The sequence below is a fragment of the Meleagris gallopavo genome, chromosome 5 (genome assembly GCF_000146605.3).
Source record: "Meleagris gallopavo isolate NT-WF06-2002-E0010 breed Aviagen turkey brand Nicholas breeding stock chromosome 5, Turkey_5.1, whole genome shotgun sequence".
Classification (NCBI taxonomy): Eukaryota; Metazoa; Chordata; class Aves; order Galliformes; family Phasianidae; genus Meleagris; species Meleagris gallopavo.
Window position 1 is genome coordinate 55,431,576 of NC_015015.2, and position 10,544 is coordinate 55,442,119.

Consider the following 10,544-nt stretch of genomic DNA (forward strand, 5'->3'; position numbering starts at 1 on the left):
AGCGCCAAACATCACGACAGCTAATTGCTGCTGTGGACCACAACTGCAAGAAAAAACACAGCGTTTAAATCCCTTTGCTTTTAAATACAAATTGCAAATTACGAAGGGATGAACAGGCTGCTGTCATTCAGGAGTACGCACCCTGACAAGTGCCACGTGCCAATGCCACCTCAGCCACCAAAGCACTCAGACCTGCCCCAGCCTCAGCCCTCAGACACCCAACGTGTTACCCAGTTCCAAGGCTGAAGCACTGCAGGAGCAGAGATTCTCATGGCAACCTGAAACGAAGCGGATTTCAGATCCAAATAAAGCCAGTAGGCTTCATCTCCATGGAGCTCCTGCAACATAACATAGGCTGAGCAAGTTACTTAGGATAGGAGTCCTTCTCATTAACGACCTAGGAATTTACATTTAAGTCAGGTAGTGTTTTCTCTTTCCTAGATAGAGAACTGATGCTATCCAGCCCTGAAAAATCAACCCGGCTTCTGCAACAAGGAAAACTTGCTCACATGTACATGCCAACAGAAATCTATGTGATTTCTATCTATCACAGATCCACGTTAGACTTTTTCCCAATAAATTCTCTGCTAGTAGATAATTTACCTTCAGTTTACTTTCTACATTCAAGACAGATCACACCCCCGTGATGGATGCTGAAGCTTTCTAGTAGGCCCACACACCCATCCCAGCTGACAAGCACCAAAATGCAAAGACCTGCAGCCACTCAGCATCCTTTTCCCAGTCCGCACACTGACTGCAACAATCCTTACATGGCTTCAGGTTGCTCAGCAGAGCAACCACACCTACAAGGCAAACACACAAAAGGAAGGAAATGCTGAGGGCACAGTTCAACCATCAACAGGTAAATAAAGGCCTGGGAAGATTCAAGGCTGGAAGGGGTTGGTTAACAAGCTTCAAGAAACTGAGCACGGGGAAGGACAACTTCACCATCCCAAATGGCCACAGGAGCCTTATCAGCTTGCACAGACCCCAGAGCAATTCCCGAATATCAACTGCAGTGCTGGCAAGTCAGACAGACCATTTGGGGAAGCAGGACTTGCATAAGGATCACGTGGCCAGCAGCTTTCTGAAGCAGCAGTGGCCAAGAACAAGCTGAATCAGGTAGCCCTGCTTCTAGAGTACATATCAGGCTTCAATCTTGTTTTTCTTTAGATAATGCCCAACCCGACCTCCAGCCTCCTGTCCCTGCAATATCCATGGACGAAAGCAGAGCAGTGTTCAGCTACAGATTTCCAAATTAACATGTCATTTTTTTCACAAAAAGAAATAAATGCCTCCTTAAAAAAAGGTGATGCAGTTCGTCTCATTAAGAGACCCATATTGTTCTTATCAAAGCATGGATCCACTCCAGTGCACTATGTACACACCAGTTTGCAAAGCACGTGTGGGTCTTTTTCTCTCTGAAAGCCACTCAACCAATGCAAGACCTGACCAGGGGGCCTCACACTCTTTAATTATTTGAAATCCACCATCCCTTCACCTTAAGCTATTCCAAGAGCTTAATGCTGCAGCTGGATCAGTATAGTGTTATTCTACACGACCAACCCAGCAGCCAAGTTACAACCAACACAACCAAGCCCAAACTTCAGAAAAAAAATATAATAATCTATCAACATAAAAAAGCACATTACATTTTCTTTCCCAAGACACTTCACTCGTCATCAAATATCTGTCTTAGTGCGTTACCATCCTCCCATCACCCTGACTTGAGTTACCATGCTTACAGCAAGAAGCAGCCAGAGCCAAGAGCACTGCCTCGAATCCAAGCACAGCTTGCAAGAACAGACCCCCTTTGGGGCAGTGACAGTTGAGTTCAATTTAATTAAAAAACAAACTACATTTCCATTCGAGTCAAAGTCAGAGACAAAGAACTGTACACAGCTCAGACTGCACAGTCAGCTGTCTCTATAGGAATAGATCAGATTAAACAGTTCTGCAGCAATCCAAAAAGAAAACGTTACTCGGACAAGAGTTTAAGCACTGACCAGTCCTATGCTACCCAAGATCCAGGCATTTCTCTGTGGTGTCCCATGGCTGTAAGCAGCAAATTTCAGAAGCACCATCTATCTGAATCATCAGTTCCAAGGAGCTATTTTATCAGGATTCACACCGATGCACAAACGCACTTTTATCCCGTTTCAAAGGAAGACAAGGAGTCCTCCCTGAAGCTCTGCCCACTAATTCTCTTTTGCATCACACGGGTTGCATTGAGGGCCACTTCTCCCTCCACTGGGGAACAGAAGCAATGTGGTTCAGGTACAGGCTGTTCCCCAAGCCCACTCACACCGCAGGGCTCCTGTTCTATGGCAGCAGACTGGTGGAGAAGCTGACTCCAGCTGTTCAATTTGGCTATTCAGGATCTAATGCAGACAGAAACTCATTAATGCATCTCTGTGGAAGCAAATGTAAACCAGTTAGCATTTAGTTTTTATTTAAATCTTTTAGGACAAATAACATGAGCGCTATGTATCTTCACCTGGCAAAGCTCTAGGAGAAACCTCACCTGAAGCTGCCAGGCAAGAAATTTTAGGATACTTTTGCTACACTGCAGACACACCTCTAGCACACACAAACCCAGAGAAGCATCACGACAGCTGAAGAAAACTTTGCCCTGGCTAACATTCATGTAATTAAATTACAGTTTCACTCCAGGGAAAAAGGAAAGAGCACTTAAGTTTTGTTTAGATTGAAGTGCTGCAAGCCACGCCACTTATCTGCTATCAGAACAGACTGCAGGGCTGCTCCGGTGATAATTCAGTAATGAAGTAACTGCATTTGGAAGGTATGCAATTAGGCCCATCTCCTCCCCTCCTCTCTCCCCCAAAAAGAAAAGGAAGCACAGTCGTTATCACATCTCCTCCTGGCTCTGCTACCCCCACCACTTAAAATACCTACAAAGCAAAGTAGAGCTGTCACAAGCTGCTAACAAGCCTGGCTTGGCCTGGCTGGCAGACCAAAGAAGGCATTCTCAGCATCTCCTCAGAAGGAAGTTCTTTCTTTACTTGGCTAGCTTTACTTAGTGGGACACCGTTCTCAGGCTCCCACACAAATTCATATATTAAGGTTAATATGCCTGTTTTGGGCTGCTCCAGGAAAAGCACCAGGAAAACGAAAAAACATGGCTGCTCCTGCTAATTTTAACTGTTAGCATCTCTCACCAAGCTTCTGGGAGCTGAATGTGACACAGGTGGCACTCCATGGCTTTGCTGACTCCAGCCTGGACACAGTGCTGATGGGTTGACAGCTAGACTAGGAGATCTCAGTGTTCTTATCCAACCTTAATAATTCTATGATTCTGTGGTATGTTGGCTTGTTTTACCTAAACAGCCTGCACTCCATTTTCCCTTACAGAGCTGCACATTGCTGCCTAGGTGTTTTATCTTACCATTTACCCTGAAGACTATAGCTGCCGTGTCACTGGACACCTTTTAGCAATCGGGTAAGGTGTTAAAGCATAACCAACCAATCATTAGGACAACTGGTTTAGTCTCCTGTCTCTGACATCTCATGCACCATCAGCACAGGGAGCATCTCATCACTCGAACCACTCCGAGCTCTCATTCAGAAGACTGCAGTGCTGTATTAAAAATGAACTCTCCGTAAGTTAGAATCACAGACTCATTAAGGCTGGAAAAGACCTTTAAGCTCACCACATTCATTGCTATCAGTAACCCCTCAAAAATAAGCATTTCAAGAGCAGTGGCAGAGGATCACCCAGGCCTGCTGTTCAGGGCACGAGCTCAGAAAGGCAAATCACACAATGGTTCATGTTGGAAGGGAGCTTTAAGACCATCCAGTTCCAACCCCCTGCTATGGGCAGGGACACCTCCCTCTAGAGCAGGTCGTTCACAGCTCCATCCAGCCTGGCCCTGAATGATTCCAGGTAGGGGGCATCCACTGCTTCTCTGGGCAACGCTGAACATCCCAGGCAGTGCAATCAGAGCGAGAGCAGAACACTGACACTCTGGGAAAGAGCTGCTAGAGGGGACAAGCAGCAGCCTTGCACACATTTAGCAAAACACAAAACAGACCAGGAGCAAAGTGCCAGAGCAGATGCTGCACCAAGGAAGGCATCTTTATATTTTGCAATAAAAGCTTAGGTGAGGCAAAGTTCAGAGCAAAGACCTCAATTAAGAGCTTTATAAATCAAGAAGGAGCTGGGCTGTCTCGTAAAGCAGCACACAAGACAGAGAATGAACCTCCAGCTCAGTGCTAGCAACTATCCCAACTTCAGCCATCCCAAGTCTTCTTCCAACCCAGAATCCAAACTCACTTTAAAACATAACCTCCAGTATGACACACTGCAGTGTGACTTACAGGCAACATTTTATGCTCGACTTTCTGCCAGCTCAAGACAAACCAGAGCCCAGCAATACGACCCTGATCTTCCCAAAGAAGGAACTCCCCAGTTCTCCATCCATCCAAGAGGATATTAACCACTCCAGAACAGTCCAATAAAACCATTTCCATTTTCCTTTATAGATTCCTTACTAGAAAAATCCAATCTTTTTCAAATTTTACCAATTAGAGGCCTTCTCTGCCTGGCACCTCACAAAACCACCTTGAGATGCTAAAAAATGAAGCAAAAGAGCAGCCTCTTACTAACAGAGGGCGTTCAGTAACTACATGCAAGGATGACTTTAAATCAAACTCTTCAGAGCTTATGAATTCACACAATGAGAATAGCTTTTCACAGAATTAGGATCAGACTTGATGTGCCCCAGTTTCCCCAGGGTTACTTTTAGAAAACCCACCTACACCTAAAACACATCAGCTGCTCCTCACGCTGTGCAACAGAATGACTGAAACCTCATTTTTAATGGTACTGTTTCAGCATTCACTTTAAGAGAATTTAATTTCAACACTTTGTTGAGAGGTTTTTTTGCACTCAAATGACAGAAGGAACTGTGTCAGATCCCAGGCTGAAAGATACTGGAAATGGCAGCAAGCTGCTGTTAGGTGTGCAAGTCATTGGGAAGAGGAAAAAGATGCTACTGAAGCTTACTAAATCCAAGCTGGTAAAGCACCTAAAGCATAAAGTGAGTTAGAAGTGGCTTACAGTTGCTAGGGATGCTTAAAATTAATAAAGTCTCAAGTTATTTCCAAAGTTCACACTTAGTAATTAGCACAGCAGTAAGGCCCCAAATAAGTAAAGTCAGCCTCGCTCTGGTTGTTCTGACAGATGGAATAAGCTGTGTGCAAAGTTATTTTTGCAATTAGCAATTATACGTATCCTAAATATCAATTCTGTAAGTACAGCATGCAATAATGCATATATGGTACCAGAAACATTAAAGAAACACCATCTGAGTACTTGTTTTCCATCATTCTAGACATAAAACTAAAGAGACTGGGGTTGGATTTCTATTCAAGACCTCATTTTTCAAACCAATTGACTATCACAGAATCACAGAATGGCCAGGGTTGGAAGGGACCTCAAGGATCACGAAGCTCCAACCCCCACCACAGGCAGGGCCACCAACCTCCACATTTCAGAGCAGCCCAGGCTGCCCAGGGCCCCATCCAACCTGGCCTTGAACACCTCCAGGGATGGACGGGGCATCCACAGCCTCTCTGGGCAGCTGTTCCAGCACCTCACCACTCTCACAGCAAACAACTTCCCCCTCACATACAACCTCTATCTTCCCTCCTTCAACTTCAAACCATTTCCCCTTGTCCTGCAGTTATCTATCCATAATTTCACTGAAGCAATTTCTCTCCATGAAGTACATTTGCACAAAACAGTCCAAACAGTTTCCTCCAAAGAAAAATGCCTGCTTTGTCTAAAAACACATCCTCCTGATCTGCTAATTGACAGAACCAAAATGAAAAAGTATCTGAATTTCATGTTCAAACAATGTGCTTACTTGGGAAAGTCTCCACATTCTGCCCATTACTTCTCCAAAACCTAGCTTATAGGCATATCTATTCTATATTGTACATCATATACTGTAATGGAAAATCTGGATTTGTGCATTCTTACTGTTTTCTCACTTACTTCATGCTGAAAAGATACAGCCTTCTCCTAAGCCCGGCAGTTCTCGAGCTCCCTGCAGCAGCGTAATGAAGGATGGCTGAACCCCAAGTGCCCTTGACCAAGATACTCAACCTGTGCTCTACATTCTGAATTCAGTTTCTCTGTGCACAAAAGTCTACAGCTGCTCCAGCACAGGAAGTTTGTCTCAAAGACACCCAAAAACCCAGCAACTTCCCTCAGCGGTTCGCCTTGACCTCAGTGGTTATGCAGTGAGCAGCCCTGCAGGCACATCCAGCCCAGAGGGCATCTGCCAAGGGATGCCCAGCATATAGAGCCAGCCTGAGCCAAAAAAGCACTGGGAGGTCAATCAAAACCAACCCTATGCTCACCATGATGTGACGGGAAGCTTCTCATATTGCAGAAGAAGCACCAGCTTCTGAAGAAAGCGAGAACAAGCCACAAGCTTGATGCATTAATGCTGCTTTGTAGCTCCAGGAAAGGTATCCAGAACCCCTGTTTGCTGCTAGAAGAATGCCAAAGCTCTGCACGTTTAAAGGAATATTGGGAAGAGAAAGGATAATCCAAACTGATGTCATTTGCAAGGCAAATACACGACACACAGGACTGCATGCTATTAACCAACATTGAGCAACACTGAAAGCAGAGGTTCTGAAAGCAGCAGGAAGCTCTGCCTGAAACAAAGCGAAAATGCTTTCACAAGAATACTTCTGTGGCCAAATGAAATACTGAGTTCAACAAAGCAAGCAAGCACTTACACCTATCGTGGTGGGTTTTTTCCCTTTCCTCTTCTTCTCAAGCAGGGAGTCACTTATCTCAAAGCTATCAAAAGAAAACACTTTCAGAGTCAAAGTGAGAAAAGCTGCAGAAAAGAAAGCCCTGCCTGGCACAAACAGATAGTATTTGAGAAATAAAGAAGAGATCCTCCAAGCTAGAGGAAGGAAGAAAAAACAGTTCTGAATAATTTACTTCATGTAGCTTAGTTCCTGCCAAAACAGCTCTATAAATCCCATGGTGGTTCTGATAATCTCCATTCTTAGAACAAAAAAAGCTAAGACTGAACATTAGCAACATTAATTGTGCGATATGACCTGAATGATGCAAGAACAAGTAGTTAAACCAACCACAACATCTGCTGAATTTTTAATCACTACTTGTTTTGCTGCGAGGCAGAAGAACGCTGCATATTGGCTTCCAAGCACTGTAAAGAACAGCACATTAGGACAGCAAGATTTCAACTGGCAGAAATTCAGCCTCCGTCCTACCTACATGCCAGTACTTTGCTATGAACTGCAGACATAGCAGCTTCTAAGCAGGAATTTTTTGTTAATCGTTTGGAAAAGACCGTGCTTTCTGCACCCCAAGGTAACAGTCAGCCATTTCTGACTAATTAAAGAAATGATGTTTCCTTAACGGCCATTTGCATGTCCCTCTGTAGGGTATTTTTACTCTCAAAACATTATCGGGCAGTCACACAGCCACCCAGCAGCAATTCCGTATGAAAGTGGCAGCTGAACCTCAGACGTGTAGGACAGTGATCTATGTAAACATGTACTGCAAGAGGAGGTGCAATTGCAACACATCGAGGCATCCTTGAGCTATATTTAATCATCTGCCTCCGATACCCACTGCACTGACACTGCAGAAACCCACACCTCACTGTGGCTGCCCAGGTGAATCATAATCACAGAATCCTAGAATGGCCTGGGTTGAAAAGGACCACAATGACCATCTGGTTCCAACCCCCTGCTATGTGCAGGTCGCCAACCAGCAGACCGGGCTGCCACCAATGCAAGCTGCACAAGGCCCCCAAAGGCAAAGCCAGCCTTGCAGTGCTTTCACTGCTTTTGAAGCCCAAAATAGCTTGATTAAAACAACCATGCCTACAGTGGCACATGTATCTCTAGTGATGGTACGGGCATGAGACTGCAACAGCGGGATTAGCAAGTGATACAGCAAATAGTCGAAAGGGGGCAAAAAAAATAAGTTATCTGGGGAATAAATACATACTAATTCCACAGCTACACCCAGGATTTGCATGATAAGCAGTTGTCCTGATTCTTGTTCTGATTTACTGGGGGGGAGAGCGACATTTCTTTAAAAAGGATAATGTTTACACACAAAAAAAGTAAAACATTGCCTCTAATAAGTCTGTCATTATGACTTTAATAGATTCTAACTTTGGTAAGTTATTAAAGTCAAAACAGCTTAGAAAACAAGACCAGAAAATGTGGTACGAACAAGAACTGAGCAGCCACATATACCAAAGCAGCATTCCTGTGCCTCCCCCACTGCAGAGCTCCCAGATCTGAGAAGCTGGGGTCTGACCAGCAGCTTTCACTTAGACCTCCTTCCAAAGCTTAATAATACTAGATGTTCCCATCTGTACATGAGTCCAAATAACTCACGAGAGGAAAGAAAAAAAGCAGTAGATTGTGACAGGAGATAGGCATGCTTCCACAACTGCATGATCTTGAACAGCAACCTTCAGACCAGCACTATGTTTTCCTTACAGGCTCAGCTATAATGGGGGCAAGAAAAGCTGCCACCTTCATTGCACTGCACTGATGGGAGAAGAGATTAAAATCAGCAGCAAAATACTGAAATGCACAATATCTGAGGTTAATAAAGTAACTAGCATTTGAATACTGTACTGAACCACCCGTGCTGTGAAGGTACAGGGTGGCAAGAAGCTAAACTAACACGTCATGCTGAATGTGTCAATTCTTGGAACCTCAGGGCCAGTTAGCAGCCAGGTGGTATCTTGTGTATACTACACCATGTTCAACTTCACAGCACATCAATCAACACAGCACCTCTGTACCCCAAACCGCAGCCCTTCCTGGCATGGAAGCTGCAGGCAGGTCTCTATGCACAGCTTGCTGTTACGGAGCTCGCTGCCCAGTGCCACGGCACACGCCTGCAGCAGGAGCTTCCAGCTCTAAGGGACACAGAGAGGTGTTTTATGCACCTGTAAGAAAATCACTTGCAGCTTAGAGCTTGACGAGTCACCCCTGCACGCTCACAGTCCTTATCTGAGTAAAGATTTTAACGAGCGTTTAGAACATAAAGCTGTTTCTTCAACCTCTGCTTGTCCTCCAATTAAATACAAAAGAAACAACTTAATCATCCAGGGCCTGCGAGATGATTTTAAGACAGCGGCATCAAATCCCACAACTTTTCACACCTATTAAAATGGAACTTTGTCATATGAAGGGGAGATTTTGATAAGTGCAATGCAATTAACAGATGCTGCCTTTGTTACCAGACTGTTCGTGACGAAGCACAGGCTCCTTGACATTCCATCTCCTTCCCTCAAAGGCGCCGTGCTGCAGCAAATTTATGGTTTTACCACGTAAAAGGAGAATTTGGACAGGTTACCTTCAGAATCGCTCAATGAGGCTCTTTCACTCCAGGAAAGCGGGTGGCTGCTGGAAAGCCATAGAGGCACTCCCTTCCCCCTCCCCTCAGGACCAAAAACGCTGGATGGAAAACACTCCCACCCCCTGCAGCAAGGGATTAGGTATTTATTAAAAAGGAATCAAAACACTGTTAAAAAAATAAATAAATAAAAGGCTTCCAGTTATGATTTCAAAGGGTAAGAAGCAGCTCTGGTGCAACTAAATTGGGGCTGCGTTAGGAATTCTTCTGCTCACCGAAGAAGTTGTTGCTCCCATGTAGGCAGGATGCCATTCGTCCGCCTGCGCTGCTCACACTGAGCGCAGAAATAGACGTGTTGAATTTTCTTCCCTCCGAGTGAGTCATTTTGCTACCACCGCGTTAAGCAGTAACAACATTAACAACCTACAGGCACCTATCGGTTCAGACTTTGGACTCCCAAAAACGACTGCCTACCTCCACCAGCGGGGTTTTTCAGCTCTTCTCCGGGGGTGACAGACAATTACAGAGGCCAATTATGTAAAACCTTTCATCCGAGAAAACGCGGAGGGCTACGCAAACATTCATTAAGCCTCGCAACTCCTCGAACTCACCAGTTCAAAGCCAGCTCACCTATCTCAAGCCACCAAAACTGGATCCCGAGAGCAGCATAACCGAGATAGCATGCAGCGCAGCAGGGCCAACCACTCGGCTATTTACGCAGCTCCACGGGCGGGTTTTACAGCCGTGAGCCGGTTCTATGGGAGCAGACAGGCACACTGCTGCGGGACCACTGCTATCCCCACGGCTTCTGCTGACGAGAGGGATTTGTTTTTGTTGTTTTTTTTTCTTCTTCCCCCCCCCCCAGATAAAAGCCACACGGTCACCTCGGTTTGCTGAAGGAACTGAAAGCTGCGCTCGTTGCTTCAAGCGAGGCCTCGGAGGAAGCAATGTTGAGAAGAAATCGTTTCCACTGCGTTGGACCGTGCAGCCTTCCCTCGGTCCTTACACAACTCCCACGTGAAGGCGCTATCAGAAGTAACACGCACTCGACCCTGCCGTGTTTTCGCTACAATGACGGATATTCAGAACCCCTTCTCCGGCCGGCTGCCGAAAGCCCTCTCAGGAAGCGGCAGCACGCAGAGCCGCG